Source organism: Triturus cristatus, chromosome 5_1 (genome assembly GCF_964204655.1).
Source record: "Triturus cristatus chromosome 5_1, aTriCri1.1, whole genome shotgun sequence".
NCBI classification, from domain to species: domain Eukaryota; kingdom Metazoa; phylum Chordata; class Amphibia; order Caudata; family Salamandridae; genus Triturus; species Triturus cristatus.
Genome location: NC_140587.1, coordinates 167,074,507 through 167,092,021, shown reverse-complemented (window position 1 = coordinate 167,092,021; position 17,515 = coordinate 167,074,507). Strand labels below are relative to the sequence as shown.

Genomic DNA, 17,515 nt, shown 5'->3' with positions numbered 1-17,515 from the left:
TCATGAGCACACGGCGACCGTGGCTCATGACGGAGTGGTTCCGTCATGAGCAGGGGAGGGGTTAATACCAGCACCACTAATATCACTACCAATACCATCATCACAAACACCACCACCAATCACACCACTTATACCACCGCACTACCACCAACACCACCAACTGCACCACCACCTATACCACCACAAATACCACCACCACTAATACTGCCACCACCACTAGTACCACCACCACCATCAATAACACCACCTTCATCACTACCAATACCACCACCAATACCTCTACCACAACCACCATTACCACCAATACCACCCCAACATCCAATACCACCACCACCAATACCTTTACCACAAATACCATCACAATACCACCACCACCAATACCACTACCACCACCAATACCACCACCACCACCAATACCACCACCATTACCACCACCAACACCAATGCCACCACCACCAATACCAATACCACCACCAATACCAACATCACTAATCCAAAACCAGCACCACTAGTACCACTGCCAATACCAATGGCACCACCAATACCACCACCACCATCACCAATAGCACCACCACCTTCAATATCACCACCACCAATATGACCACTAATACCACCATCACCATCAATACCACCAATACCACCACCACAAATACCACCTCCACTATTACAACCATCAATACCGCCACCACCAAGACCACCAGCACCAATACAACCATAACCAATACCACCACCACCAATACCACCACCACAAATACCAATACCACCAGCACCAATACTACCACCACCAATACCTCACCACCACCAATACTGCCACCACCAATACCACCATGATCACCAATACCAATATCACCACCACCAATACCACCACCATTACCAATGCCACCATCAGTACCACCACCACCAGTACCACCCCAACACCCCATTAATACCATTACAACCACCAATACTATCACCAATTCCGCCACCACCAATACCAATACCACCACAACCAATACCACTACCAACACCATCACCACCAATACCACCACCACCAATAACACCACCAGCTCCAACACTACCAACACCACCACCAATAACACCACCAAACGACCACCAATATCACTACAACTACCACCAATACCACCACCACCACCAATACCATCAATACCGCCAGCTCTACCACCACCACTACCACTAATACCACCACCATCAACACCAGCAATACCACCACCAATACCTCTACCGCAACCACCTTTACCACCACCACCAATACCACCCAGCATCCAATACGGCCACCACCAATACCTCTACCACAAATACCATCACCAATACCACCACCACCAATACCGCCACTACCATTACCACCACCAATAACAACATCACTAATCCAAAACCAGCACCACTAGTACCACTGCCAATACCAATGCTACCACCAATACCACCACCACCACCACTATCACCACCACCACCAATACCACCAGCACCAATACAACCATCACCAATACCACCAGCACCAGTACCAATACCAATACCCCATCAATACCAATACAACCACCAATACTATCACCAATAACACCACCAATACCACCACAACGAATATCCCACCAGCAATACCACCACCACCAATTCCGCCACCACCAATACCACCACGACCACCAAAACCAATACCACTACCAACACCATCACCATCAATACCACCACCACCAATAACACCACCACCTCCACCACTACCAACACCACCACTAATACGACCACCACTATCACTACCACTACAACTACCACCAATACCACCATCACCAATACCATCAATACTGCCAGCACCACACATACCACCACCATCAACACCAACAATACCACCACCAATACCACTACAACCACTACCAATGCCAACACCACCAATACCACCCCCACGTCCAATACCACCACTACCACCACCACCCCACTGATACCTATACCACAAATACTACCACAAATACTACCACCACCAATACCACCACCAGTGCCACAACCAGAACCAATACCACCACCTGTACCAATACCACCACCTGTACTACCACTTTCAATACCACTAATATCACCTACAACAATACCACCAACAATACCACCACCACCATCAATAACACCACCTCCACCACCACAAATACCACCACCATCAAAACCACCAATACCACTACCATCACCACCATTACCACCACCAATGCCACCTCAACATCCACTACCACCACCAATACCACCACCACCACCACCACCAATACCACCACCAATACCACCACCAATGCCATCACTGCCAATACCAACACCACCAATACCAACACCAATACCACCAATACCACTACCACCAGTACCACCACCAATTGCACACGCAATCGCAATTAATGGCAAAATCTTCGCAAATTAGCGGTGACTACACATATCCTTATTTTTACCCCTTAAATATCGCCATAACTACTGAAAAGATTTACACCGGATAACTGAAAGCACGACCTGCTTAAACAAATCTACCTTCCTGACAAATTTCATGTAATTTCATCCTGCAGTTCAGGTAGCCGGTTTGTTGAAAGGCCCTATGGGAATCAACATGGAAATCATACTTTTTTAACTCCCTTTTTCTAGCCCCCACTTGACGGATCAGCCTGAAACTTTCCATACACAACAAGACTCACTATGACACTTTTTTGAAAATTTCGTGAAGGTTCATCACCAACGATAGATAGATAGATAGATAGATAGATAGATAGATAGATAGATAGATAGATCACCTACTGACGGTTGTCAGTAGGTAGTTATAGTTGTAGGTAGTTATAGTTAGGACCTAGTTTCCATAGGAAAAGCACTTCTTTTGCTAACAACGTTAGCACCATTTGACGAATCTTCACAAAAGTTTTAAAACTAGCTTGCCACTCACTGCAGCTGGTGTCTTGAAAGTTTCAGAGTGATGCGTCAGGCGGGACCGAGAAAAAGGGGGGACCGAAAACACATTCCCCTTGTTAATTTCCGTAGGAACTTTAGACATAACCCCCGGGGGGCCAGGTACCAGGGACATTTAAAAAATAAAGGAGGGGCCGTGCGCACCCCCTTCCAGGGGCTTATTAATGCCTTGGGGACAAACACCTCCCCTGGGTTTATTTATAGTTAAATGGTTGGGGGTCTTTCGGACCCCCTGTGGACCACCCCCTCCTCAGAGCCACATTCCAAAAATGAACCGGGGGGGCTCATGGAACCCGTGCCCCGGAGACCTCCACTTACCTGGAGATTATGCCTTGCTATGGGGGGACACTCAGATCCCCTAGTGGACCCAGGGGAACACTACCTCCCGGGGGCCATAATGAATTTGTAATGGGGGCCTCAGGGATCCCCCCAGACCCCTGGGACCTCTCCCACCTCACTGGGGCCTACTTATTTTTTTAAAAATGGGACAGGGGTCGCGTGGCCCCCCCTTCCGGGCCGTTCTCATCCCTGCGGTCACAAATATTACTAACTTTTTTCTCTTAAATATCTGAACATCTACTTAACGGATTTACCCAGAAATAACTGAAAGCGTGATCTGCATAGCCTAATCTACATTTCTGACAAATATGGTTTAATTCCGTCTAGTGGTTCGGGTTGCAAGTTCGACTAACAAGTCTATGGGAATTAACATGGAAAACGCATCTTGGTATAACCCCCCTTTTTCTTGGCCGCTGCCTGACGGATCACCACAAAACTTTCCATGCACAGCAAGAATCACGACACACTTTTTTGGGGAAAATTATGCGGAGATTCGTCAAACGGCACCAAAGTTATAGGCAAGTCAAAAGGTACTTTTTCTATAGAAACATGGTCCTATATATATCAACACGTGGAGTTGTCTGTTGCTAACAAACCATGTGGGCAAAGTATAATTAGAAAGAGGAAAAAACATTGAGAAAAGCAATCTGAATTTCCATTGTAGGAATAAATGTATTTATCAGACAGAAAATCAATCTGAATTTCTATTATAGGAATAAATGTATTTATCAGACAGAAAATCAAGAGTATTTCAGTCTTCAAACCCATGACAATAATAGCAGTCTTTAAAATTTTTGTGAAATGTTGTTTATATGTAAAAGTGGCCATGGGTACAATTCCACATCTGTATCTTTAATGCATAGTTTCAACAATGTGTCAATTTTACTACAAATTATCATACAGGAGATATTTTTAAAATTCTACATATTTATCATATTTCCTTGGTTGGGATTATTAAACAAGTTACTGTCTTTATCTTTTATCTCATTTGTTGGGCTGAACCTTTACTCAATTAAGAGTGGCCTGGCCAAAAATCAGCAAACCTAAGGAAGCAACCTCGAATGCACATATGTTTCCAAGATAAATGAGCAGCATTACTTATTGCTAGAAATTCCAAAGCTGGGTCACTGTGCAGTTCTAATGCCTCACCTGGGCTCATTATACAAGAACTCTTACAAGCAGAAACATTTATCTGTAACATTTAGAATTTTTAAAATTATTTTCATGAGTAAAGATGTGGGGGAATGGGTGTGTGTCGGATGTGCGACCTAACTTTTTTGCAAATGTCTGCTTGAGTCCTTATGATATGCCCTTCAGCTGTTGGTAGATCTGTGATGAAATATGAGGAACCTAAATATCGGATAAGGGGAGACTTAGAGAAAATGCATGAGCTGGGTGAGGAGCAGAATGGCCTTCTTTGCCTCATGTGCTAAAAGGTATGCTATACATAGACAGAGCCATCTTGTCTTTGAAGTTTCCACCAAGAGAAACTGGCTAAATGTACAATAGTCTGTTGAATCGCATAGTGGTCTCTTACATGGTTAATACAACACTGATCAATTGGTTGCTGTGTCCCTAATGACCGTGCATTGCACTCGACCGACCTTTGGCAAGGTTTGTGCTATAGAAATACCATATACATACATATATCATGACCCACATTAGAACTGCCAAAGATTGTGCTCATAATCTTAGTAATTGTCCCATTAGGGATACCTAATAATGTTATTTGGTTTGGAAAACGAAGTTTATTTTATTTTCAGGGCAAGCTTAACAATTGTCTGGCCACATTGCATAACAGTCTGGAGGACATTGATGTGCTTCACTGCAAAGAACAAAAAAGGGTGACAGAGCTAGAGGTAAGAGAATAGCATGTATGTAATATTTTAGGGAGTCCACTTTCTGCTTTGCAAACAATTTATGTTTGTAAATTGGTAGGATACTATGTAAATGTATTTATATTTGATAATTTAATTCCTTTTCTTTAAGGAAGCAGTCAAGGACCAGGAGTTAAAAATCCTGATTACATTTGAAGAGAAGAAAATGTGTCTGGAGCAGAAGAAACAACAAGAGCTTAGCAGCATGAAAACAAAGCATGAAGAAAGTCTTAATACGGTCTATAGAAACATCAGTGAGCTGGAAAATCAGAAACCTGCACTGATGGACCTGATCAGCAACATAGAGGAGAAGTGTCAGCAGCAGGATGTGGAGCTACTGAAGGTGAGAGGGGCCTAGAAAGCTAAAGAAACGGAAGAGGAGCAGGATTCAGGAATCTATTCACAGATGAAGAGGGTAAGGGTCTGCAGCAGAAGATGTTTGAGGTTCTGGAGTTGTACAGGGGTATGGACATCTATAGATGCGCAAGATCAGCACTCTTCCCTCAAGTATATGGTCAAGAAAAAGGGCATTTTGGCAACAGGCAGTAGAGCTACTGAAGGTGGCAGTTCAGTGAGTCAGGGAACACCCAAACGGGTGGAGTGGGAGCTATAAAGTGAGATTGGATGATAAACAGATGTAGACTAAGTGAAGGCTGTTACCCGCAAATCGAATATACAAGCACAGTGTAAGTCCTACTTAATACTTGCAGTAGTCTCTGACTGCAAAATAAGATATTTGTGTTTGAACGGAATGCTAATATATTGAGTAATATACCTACCTCGCCAATTCACATTAGTACTCAAGTTCAAGTTTTAGTGTAAGATTTGGAACTCACATGAGGTCCACAGAGACAATACAATAAAACATTGTAGGATACAGTTTAAAAATGTAAAGCCAAATTATAAAGTTATAAAATCTAGTCAGTTCATCAGCTGGACAAAAGTGACATTAACACATAGCTAAAACTATACCATCATAATCCATACAAATGTAAAAAACATTTTAAAAACTTAAAAACTCACACACAAATAATAATAAATCTAAAGCGACGGCCGTTGTACGAACCTGATACTTCAGAAAATTAGAAGCTATGCAGGGCAAATAAATACCATGTGTTTTTAGATCTTTTATACAGTGACTACAGAAATTACAAATACTATCCCTGCTGGGCAAATGATGCAGCTAGCAATTAAGATAATTTATGGTAAAATAGCAGGGCATAGTAGGGCCCAGCAGCGTCTAACTCCATGGTCAATAGTTCAAGTTAAATATTGTTCGGGCTTTCTTTGAATAAAACAATTCACTGCCACATTGAATTTAGATTTTTTCCTACAACACTGAGCATCAAAGCGGCAGCATAGATTAGAGGATATCTGCTTATTATAAGCTTTTAGCTGCTGATCAGACCAGGAAAGTACATTTTCTTGGTTTAGATCAAACATTTTTAATACATGGATAAAGTTTCTATAAAAATACAGAATTTTCTTACTTCAAAGATCTTTTCATACATAACATTCGTTAATGACCTTATATCACTTCTTAACAGCCAAAAGCCCCTGTGAATAACTGCAGAGAGACCTTGTACACAGACACTCTTTAGCTCAACTTCTAATTTAATTGCTGAAATAACCCCCTGTGTAAAGAAAGCATACTGTGTCCTTAAAATTAACTCTCTATCTTATCTAAAAAACTCAAGTTCTTCACATCAATTAAAACCAATGCGTAAAGCGGAGTGGATGAAATTTTCTCTTTCTTCACAGTAAAGGGCCAAAGTGCCTTCTCTCCACAGCACATGATTTTCCCCAAAAAGGGATATAACTTAACTACCTCTAGTTTTTCTTCACCCTGAAGCCAGTTTTAGTTTTGTATTTCAGGGAGAATGTACTTTTAGAATTCTTTTTTTTTTTAAATGAGTACATTGAATTTCTGTAATGACAGCAGAAGAGTATTCAATCCCTTCGATGTTAAATCCAGGATAACAATGCCATCGGCATATTGCATAATGGACACCAAACTGCTCCCATATTTGGGTAAAAAGCCCATACTATTATCCAAAAAGACAGGTAAATCAGCAATATAAAGGGAAAAAAACAGTGGCGCCAAAAGACAGCCAGGATGAGAACCTGAATTTGCTCAGCGGAGGGGGGGCAGTGGGCCACAGTATCTATTACCAGGCTACACATATCCTATTGAGTATCTAGGACCTTCCTTTCATTAGCCATTTATAACTTAGAAATATATCTGGTCCATTGCTCTTGCGAAATGTAGATGGTATGAGAACTAACTCTCTAACCACAGCAATTGGAGATGATTTCCCAATACTTCTCATATATTTTATTTTTATTTATTTGAAAAGTTATCTATGGCGCGGTCTAGACCCTGGAAGGGTCTCAGAGGGCTTTAGAAAGGTTAAAACACATAGAAGTTTAATACAATAGGTACAAAATGAGAACAGGGAGAAGGGAGGGCAAACCTGATGTCAAACATTCGTAGTGGGTGCAGGGGTACTCAGGAGTGCCGTTGCTTGCAATGGTCCTGAAAATCAAGTGTAAGTTCTGTTTAGAGAGCAAGTTAAGTGAGGGGGTTAGGTAGTAACTTGTTAATTGAAAGCAGTTTGACTTCATTTTTGCTAGAAGTGTTCATTCTAATTTCCGGGGGCAGGGCATTCCGGATTCTAGGTGCGAGACTGGAGAAAGTACGGTTGTATGTTTTTTTTCCCGGAATTTTTGTGGTTTCAGTAGCCAGGTGCTGGTGCTTCTCGATGCTCTGCCACTACCTGACAGTTCCAGTTTATCAACTAGATACTTCGGTGTGCTGAAGTGCAGGGCTTTGTGTGTCATACAGGCGATTTTTAGCTGTGATCTTGCCTCAAAAGGGAGCCAGTTCAGTGCCTTTGGATCAGGGGTGATATGGTCGTTCCTTTTGGAGCTGGTGACCAGTCTTGCAGCCGCGTTGAGTGAGGTTTTAGTGGAGCTAGACTGGATCTCAGCAGACCACATAAGGTTGTATTCCCATAGTCTATTCTGGGTATCACTAGGGATTGCACTGCTGATTTGAGGTCGTTGATGGGAAGGAAGGGTTTTAGTTTTCTGATGTTCACGTGAGAGTTTGCTCCTCTGGTGGCTGCACTGATGTGTTCCTGCATGTTGACATTTTTGTCGATTGTTATTCATGGAGATTTTGCAGCGTCTATGATGTGTGGTTTGCAGTTGAAGGGTGTTTAAGGTTTCATCCAGTCTTCAATGTGAACGTGTCCTCATGGAGGGTAATTGGGAGGAATTCGGTTTGGAGCTCGTTGAGTTTGAAGTGGTTTCTGGTTAGCCAGTTGTGTGTTTTTTGCAGAGTTGTATTGAGTTGGGTGTCATCCGCATATATGTGGTAGTGAACATTGGAGAGTTTCAAAATTTCGGTTAAGGGCTCCATGGATGGATTGAAGAGGGTAGGTGAGAGGGAGGAACCTTGAGGCACTCCTAAGGTGACCGCCGTGGTGGTCGACATCGATTGGTTGAGATTGTTTCTTTGTGTTTGGCTATCTAAGAAGGAGGAGAACCACTTTAGGACATTCCCAGATATCCCCATTCTGTGTTCAAGTAAGTCTAGGGGACTAATGTGTTGGACCGGCAGCAGGCTGCCTCTCTATGTTCAATCCATTTACAGTCATACTATGCTTTTTTAGGTCAAGCCTGCAGGGCTTCTTGTATCTACTCTGTGTGGGTCTGACTCCTCCCACACATTGGATTATCTTTCTATAATGAAAGCATGCAAATTGCTAATGGTGGGTGCATGTCCCACCTTTTTTTAAATGTTCACTCCCACGGCGTTTTGCCTCGGGAGCGAGCAGCGGCACGCAGGGCGGCAGCTGCAGTGCCTCCTTGTTATTTTTTTTTAATAGAGATGCTGGGAAAGCCGATGCTGCACGCTTCCTCCTGGACAGTCATCGGAATGTGTTATCAAGGCAGCGTGGCTTTTTATGTTTCATTGGGATATACAATTATGTCAATAGATAATGTCTTTCGGCGAGTGAGAAAAGAAAACTTTCCTTCTCCTTTCCTTCACGCGGGAGAGGCTGATTTCATTCCGTAACTTTCTAATGCTTCTAGGGATCCTGCCAGGCAATACGCGCCTGCCACATTTCATGAGGATGCTTGCCCACTCTTGGTTGTGTAGCATTAGCATCGCTCAGTACTTACCGCACTCCCCCCAATTCGGGCCTACTCTTTGTCCGTCCCCACCCCCAGCAATCCGTCATACTGCCCCCACCCCAGAAGATGAGGATGCAGGAGCCAGTGTGAAGCAGACTGTAGAGGTGAGTTGCCTTGCTTAATCCTTCTGGTTTGAAGCAATGCGCTTTCTCCTATGATTATAGTGGAGTCCTGGCCTCTATCAATCTGGCTCTTGGGTCATTCCAGATGGAGTTTTTGTGGTGAGTCGCTGTGTATCACAGTGTTTCTCTGTATACAGGATCACTGAACTCGCAGGGTCGATTCCGATGCATCTCACCAAATGACATGACCTGAATTTTTCCCTAAATAGCTATCATGTGCCGCAAGTATCCCCCACTTGATGTACCCCACTTGTGTTTAAATCCCACCTCACCCATTGCTAGTCCATTCTCTTTGCTCAACTTTGGCCAAAACCAGTCCTGACCTCGCAGATCTCGCCGCTACCTCCCAATTGGCCGTCATTAACAACTGGCTGACCCGGGCGGGTGACGAGTTCGCCCCTCTGAGGCGGCTTACAGTTAAGCGGGCCCATGCAGCCAACCGATGGTTCACTTCAGACCTAAAAGTAAAGAAATTGGCTGCAAGGAGAGCCGAGCGAGCCTGGAGGAAAACTTACAGTTCCGAGCTAAAGACAATCTATCTGTCTGTTCTAAAAACTTATAAAAAGGGCATCCTTGAAGCAAAAACCGATTTCTATACTCGCAGGATAATGGCAGCTGAGTCCTGCTCGAAGGAAATCTTCTCCACGGTCCACGAACTGGCATTATCCAGTAGAACTACGGCTACCATTCCCCCCTCTCAGTCCCTCTGTGACTCGCTCAACGAGTTTTTTATTGACAAAGTGGTCAAAATCAAGCTTAACATTCCCCCACCTTCCCTTACATTTGTCAACCTTTCCCCCCCGCCCACGGCCCCCAGACTCAATCTTATTCCCTTGCTAACTACTGACACACTTCTCCCATTACTTTGTCGAGTTAAATCGGGTTCTCCCCTAGACTTTGCCCCAGCCCATACTCTTAGGGAAATTTATTCAACCTGTCCTATTCCACCTTTGACCCTTCTCAATGACTCGCTAAGCAAGGGAACTGTTCCCAGTCCACATAAATCAGCAGTTGTAATACCCATTATTAAAAAACCTGACGCTGATCCATCCTCCCCTTCCAATTATCGCCCCATTTCCCTTTTGCCTTACTTAGCAAAAGTTCTGGAAACTCATGTCACAACCACTTTAAGCACTCATGTAGAAACTAATCACTGCCTCTCCCCCTGTCAAGCTGGCTTTCGCCCCTTGCACTCCACCGAGAAGGTGGTGATCTCGGTAATGGACGAGCTGCGTGAAGGAATTGACACCAACTCTCCTCAAGCCCTGATCTTACTAGACCTGTCCGCCGCCTTTGACACGGTGGACCACTCCATCCTCCTTAACCGTGTCAGGGCGGCGGGCATAGAAGGCTTGGCCTTCTCGTGGATTGAGTCCTTCCTGACAGGGAGGGCCCAAGCCGTCCACTTGGCCGATTTCACCGCTGTCTCCCATAAGGTGGAGTGTGGGGTTCCTCAGGGCTCATCACTTTCCCCCCTCCTATTTAATTTATACATCTACCCCCTCATTTTTTCGTTACAGCAGATGGAGGTCACGGTGTTCAATTACGCCGATGACCTCCAGCTAATTTTCAATCTTTCAAATTCCTCCTCATCTGCCCTTAACGTCCGAACAGTTATGACATTTATCCAGGATTGGATGAACTGCAACCACCTCAAACTCAATCCGGACAAGACCGAGTTAGTCTTGACCGGAGGTGGTTGCAGTCCGTGGGCCCCTTCTCACTGGCCTTTGTCACTTGGTGTTCCCCCTCTCCCTGTCCCTAAAGTCAAAACGCTCGGGATTATTCTAAACTCACAACTTTCCGTTCATTCACATGTTGGATCAGTTGTCTCTGCCTGCTTCTTTTCACTAAGAGTAATCAGGAAAGTTTCTCGCTTTTTCTCCCTATCTGCCCTAAAGATCATTGTGTTGGCCATGGTACTATCACGAATTGACTATGGCAACATCATTTACAATGGGGCTCCTGCTTATGCTTTTCATCGCTTGCAACTTGTACAGAATCAAGCGGCCCGCTTGATCTACGGCCTACCCAAACACCATCGAGCCACTCCATTGCTTAAAGCATTGCACTGGCTTCCGGTGAGAGAGCGCGCTCTTTTCAAACTTGGCTGCCTCACTTTCCAGGCTAGGTCGGGAACCGCCCCTGAGTTTATATGCTCTGCCATAAAATCTTATCTTCCAAGCCGAGAACTTCGCTCCACCCATATGGCTTTTTTGGCCATTCCTCGCTTTAAGAAACAGAAATCTGGCGGAGCAAAGTTCGCTGTTCTCGCCCCGCTCTTTTGGAATTCCCTTCCTGCTGCCCTTCGTACATCTCCTTCCTATGTACAGTTTCGGAAGGACCTCAAAACCTTTTTATTTTTGCGCGCCTACAATGCCTAGCCTCTCACTGTCGACGGCCACTGCACCACCCAAAGCGCCATGAAACCGCATGGTATAAGTGCGCTCAATAAATGCTTTTAAATTCAAATTGTGCTGCCTACTTTGCCTCTCTGTCCGTGTTGCAGTCAATCGCTCTGCAGTTTGCAGCCCATCCACCCATCTATTGGAGATTGACACCCTTTATCTGGTGTTTGCCACTTCTCCCTAGGTACAGAGGTTCTGTTGCCCCTTGTGGTGCTCATGCGCATGTGGCATAAGCCACTTGATACCCCTATGTGCTGCAGCCAAACCTCACCCGTTACATACTCTTGAGTACTGCAGCTTAGCTAACTTCATGCACCTACTGTGCACTACACTAGTTGTGTGCGGAGTCAATTTATTCTCGTGTTGGCATTATTATTGCTTGCCATGTTCTGCTCTATTTCTGTCAGAAAATGGGTAAACACAAAGACATCAGAGTGCAGTGTCTATCCACTGGATTTGTGGTCTTCAGCTTTGTTGCTGTGTTGCGCCTTGGGTTCCCCGTGACCTCACTTTCCACTTCTCTGCACTTCACCAGGCCGTGGTAGCACGTAAATCACTTACCTCAAACTCCTTCTGCCTTTGGGGTGAGGACAGGGTCCTCAGAAGCAGGCAAGAAAGCATTTTGCTTATTCATTTGTAGGAATCCATAATCATTTGCCAGTTATTTTAAGTAAAGGCGCAACAACACTATGCAAATAAACAGTGTCTTTGTGAGCAAGTTGAAATTGTAATTGTAAATCGGATTTATAAAGCGCAGCTACTGCCCGAAGGTTGGTGCTATAAAGACTGAGGACAGAAAGGACATTAGTGCTGGGGACATGCAAAAGAATAGATTATTTAGTTCAAGAAATGGGGAATGATTGTGAAAAACACTAATAAAAACTTACAATGGGTCAAGAGCATGGAACGGCCCTCTGCCTTCCGATAGACCAAATGCATATACATTCTGTAGAGGCAGCTCCCGGAGTAATATAGACTATATACTAGTGTCGATAGAATTTTGGCCACATGTTCTGGATTTAAAAATAGACTCCCGAACGGAGAGCGATCACCGTCCTCTACAATTGACATTAAAACCAAAGCCCCTTTTATCCACTCTAGTGGGCAAAAAAGATGCTAGTACTATTGAGGCCAATATTATAATAACTAACAATCGACAAGCTGTAAAGTGGCCGTATATTCTAGGGAATCCTCAATCTATGATAAATATCTATACCATCTTTGCAGATACTAGTACACCCTTTTTAAACCTACCAGCAGATACAATTTCAATGCTAGACTTACACACCACTATGGTGGATGCTTTAACTCCGGATGTAAGCAATTTATCCAAAGAGAGAAACGCAGGAGTCAACTATCGGAAGGACCATGGAAATCCCTGGTACAACAAAGACTGCCGGGTAGCTAAGACAGAGCTTATCCAAGCAATTAAAAGCAATAATTTAATTATAAGAAGGGAAAAAAGATATAATCATAAGCGAGCACTTGAAAAAGCAAAGAAAACATGGGATGTTCAGCGCGGCCAAGTTCAAGGACCAGACAGGTTTCTGGAGTTTGATAGCGAAAGGGAATAAAACAGGAAGGGCCCCCAAAGATTTATTTCTTGATGAAAACACTTGGGTTGCCCCCTTTTCTCGTCTCTGTTCAGAAACTACCTGTGGGCAATTTGTGATAACTAAAGATATGGAGACCACTGCAAAGGCTGCCAACTTGCATTTTAGTTTAAAAGAAACAATACAGGCAATTGAGGCAGTTAAAGCAGGGAAAGCTCCAGGACCTGACAAGACTCCTGGAGATTCACTAAAACACGATATCGGTGTCTGGGGACCATATATAAATTATCTTTGCAACGCAATAGTTGCATTTTCACTGATACCGGAAACATGGAAAGGGGCAGAAATTGTTACAATTTTTAAAAAGGGTAATCGATATGATCCAGCAAACTATCGCCCTATTAGTCTGATTGATCTCACATACAAAAAGTTTTTGCTAGGCACATTTTAGGTAGACTAACAGAGTGGATTGAAGAGGTCAAAATACTTTCAAGATACCAAGCTGGGTTCAGAACAAAAACCAGCACAATTGACCAAGTTTTTAGATTTATATGTATATGCTGGAAAAACATAAGGAAGGGTAGCTTATACATCGCCTTTGTGGATTTAAAGGCAGCATTCGATTTGGTACCCCGGAACAAACTGTGGGATTCACTGAAATGCTTAGGGGTGCCACTCGAATTGCTTGTACAAATAATAAGGCTCCATGATGGGAACTTTGCTAAAGTAAGATGGGGTCTAGGGGAGAACTTACTAAGGCGATACCAGTGAGAAGGGGTGTACGCCAGGGGTGCGTAATGGCACCCACCCTCTTCTCACGTTATGTAAATGATATCCCCCAACACTTAGAAGGCTGTAATAACGACTCACCAAAGTTGGGAGGTAAAGTGGTACCAGTATTACTATTTGCTGATGATACCATTCTAATCCCGCAAACCCCAAAGGGACTGCAATGTTTAATGGATTCCTTTCATATGTATTGCACTAAGAAAGGTCTCGAAATCAATTCCAGCAAAACTAAATACATGTCAATAAATCCACACCAATCTTTTAAAAAGAATTTAGTACTAAATAATCAGAAATTAGAGTATGTGCAAAGTTTTAAATACTTAGTTATCACATTAGACACTAAATTGACCTGGAAGCCACAACTGGAAAAAAACAGGTTAATCATGCTTCAAACTTCAACCCCTATTCTGAAGAAACATGGGGCAAGCATCTTGAAGGCAGTTTCACCTGCTTAAGAGGTATTTAAATACAAAGCCCAATCAGCCGCTCTATATGGGGCAGAAATATGAGGGCCATATTGTAAAAAGAATTTCGAATTGGGAGAAAATAATTTATTTCGGAAAATGCTAAGACTCCCAAATAGGACACCCCTGATCCCAGTTGTTATGGATCTCAACATTCAACAAACTGATCACTATGCTCTATTACAACCCTTTTTATTTCGGGGCGAGAATTTGGCCACCCCAGAGTTATTGCACTCCAAAGAAGGTCTAGAGGAGATCATGAAAATTGATCAAAGTAAGGACATCCCATGGCTTAAACATGTGACAGCGTGGTTGAAGAAGCTAGGCCTATCACACTTTCGGGAAGAACCTATCCCAGTTGACCATGGTGTGTAAGAAACTATTAAAGTCTTCCTTTTGGGCCCATATTAACAACAACGGGTTACATAGCTCTACCTTGGGATCTTTAATATCACGATTTCTCCTCTACAAAGATGTAGCACATTTTGAACCCTTTCTAGATGAGGTACGTCCACAATTAGCAAAACCTTTGTTTTTGAAATTTAGATATGGGGTCCTCCAGACAAACGCTAATACATCTAGATGGGGTAATAACTATGGCAATAGTAGCTGTGATTGGTGTGTGTATGCACAAAAGAGGTTAAGGAAAATGACCTACACATATTATTTTTCTGTCCCTCATATGATATCCCTAGGAAAAGATGGATTAAACCAGTTTGCAAAAACCTGAATGTTAGACATTGTAGAGAGGCAGAACGTATACTTAAGACAGACACGTCACAATTGGTTGTCTTTAGTGCAAGTAGATTTTTATTTAATGTGAACCTTATAAGAGCCAAAATTGGAATGAAGCTATAAAAGCCAAGATCACGCAACTACAGCTTATACTCTTATAGGCTTTTGCACTTTGCACTTTATTAACTAATGGCAGTTCTTTGGTGAATTGCTACCCTATGAAGTTTAATTTTTAGAGATGATATTAATCAAATTCTGATAAATGTATGATATGATATGCTTACGATTGAAAAATTTATGGATTTCATTATAATGTGGTTTTATTTTGAACGCCTAGCTTTTATATGATTCTTAAATGGTTTTTATTGTATTTATTGAAATAGACAAGTTTTAATGGCATAGCTGGAATGGATCATGTTAAATGTACTCAATTGCCCTAGCATGTGGTAGTAAAACTAATTGATTGACAAATTCATTTCTATGGAAAAAGTTTTAAAATGCATCTTTTATGGTTGAAATTGACCGAAATAAAGGTTTGAAATGAAATGAAATGAAAAACACTAATCTGTAAACAGGAGGAAAAACCAAATGCATAAATTTCAGTGCTTAAATTGTGCTGGTCTTTGCTTATGCTTGACACCAGCATATAGTTTCACATGACAGTCCACATATTTAAATACACATTTAAAACATAATTCTAGCGCGTCCAAGCCATCCTTACTGCTTTCTGTAGCTTTGAATGGTTTTAACTGTCCAAATGTGATGATGATCAGTAGGAAGCGTTCATACTGGCATGTGGCAGTGATCGTAGTTCCAATAACTAGTGCAAGCTGCAGTGACCTCCTGAGCAATACATTGGGCGATCACACTTGTTATTTGAATATGAAGCACTGTGGCCAATCGCTGTCAGGGCTTGGTGAACAAGCATCATGGATGTTTTGAAGAGACAGAAAGCACCCCCAGTCGACAGAACCTCCGTGACATGGGTACCAACAGCTTGAGGGCAGAAAGTGACCACCCGCTGCAGTCCTGCAGACACAAACAACAAGCCTCTAGCTTTGTACCAGCGCTCAGCAAACATGAGGCAGAAGAATTTTAAAATTCCATTACTTTGTTGCTCACATCAAAGAATATAAGGCTTTTGGGCGTGATCAGCCTTAGAAGAAGCTCGTCCAACTACTAGAAAGGCAAATGTTTTATCTCTGGGACCATATTAAAGAAACTTTTCTCTGCTGCAAAAACAGGATAAGTAAATGGTACGATTTTGTTACTTGTGGAGCAAATTTACAGCATACCATTTTTGCTGTTGACATATTTATAAGTGAAAGCAATGTACATTCTCTACGTTTGAAATGCAACCCATTGGCTTTTAAAGGAAATAATTTTTTATTATTTAAAAAGGAAACATGCAAATTAAGTTAGCTCTATTTTTTAAAGTTATTTATGGCATATGATTTCACAGTTGAAATACTGATGCAGCACCTCAACACAACACCAACTGAACAGATCTCAGCACCACCTTAGCACCAACGAAGTAGCACCGCAACACCACCGCCTTACCACCACTACAGCATCACTAAGCACCACCACAACACCACTCAACACCACCTCAGCATCACTAAGCACCACCTCAACATTAGAACAGGCAGGAAGAAGTTGCCAACATTGCAACGACCAAAAATGACAAGACTTTTTTTATGTTCAGTTGTACATAATGTCTTCTTGGTTATATATAAAGTAACAAAAATGCTTATAACACTTTTTTATTATAACTTTTCAACACACTGCACAGCAGCCACAATGGCAAAACCAATACCTCTGGCTAAACACATATACGATCCCAAAGGCCAATGCGTGTTCATCTTTTCCTTGAATTCCCTTTTCCCCTCTTTAGGAGGTAAATTCATTTCCTCTTTCCACAGAGAATGGGGGAACTGGATTCTAACTAATCTGTTTATTTCTTTATTTAGAGTTACAGTTGGCTGCTGTAGGGTTTCGGGTCGGGCACTGGCTCTCTTTCATCAACCTGACTTACAAGTAGTCTCATAGTCTGAGTGTATGCATAAAGCGCATCGGTCTCCTGGATTCTCTATTAACCATCATCTCTTCGAACACCTC

The 17,515-nt window shown here is 42.7% G+C and overlaps 1 pseudogene across 1 annotated transcript in view; it reads left to right on the top strand.

Annotated features, from left to right (window-relative positions):
- Nucleotides 1-17,515, top strand: part of LOC146830540 (E3 ubiquitin-protein ligase TRIM39-like) — a 322,696-nt pseudogene that overhangs the window by 147,249 nt on the left and 157,932 nt on the right. Inside the window, exons 2-3 of the transcript XR_014961441.1 lie at nucleotides 5,010-5,105; nucleotides 5,236-5,466. The product of XR_014961441.1 is annotated as an E3 ubiquitin-protein ligase TRIM39-like (transcript). The remainder of the gene's footprint in view (nucleotides 1-5,009; nucleotides 5,106-5,235; nucleotides 5,467-17,515) is intronic.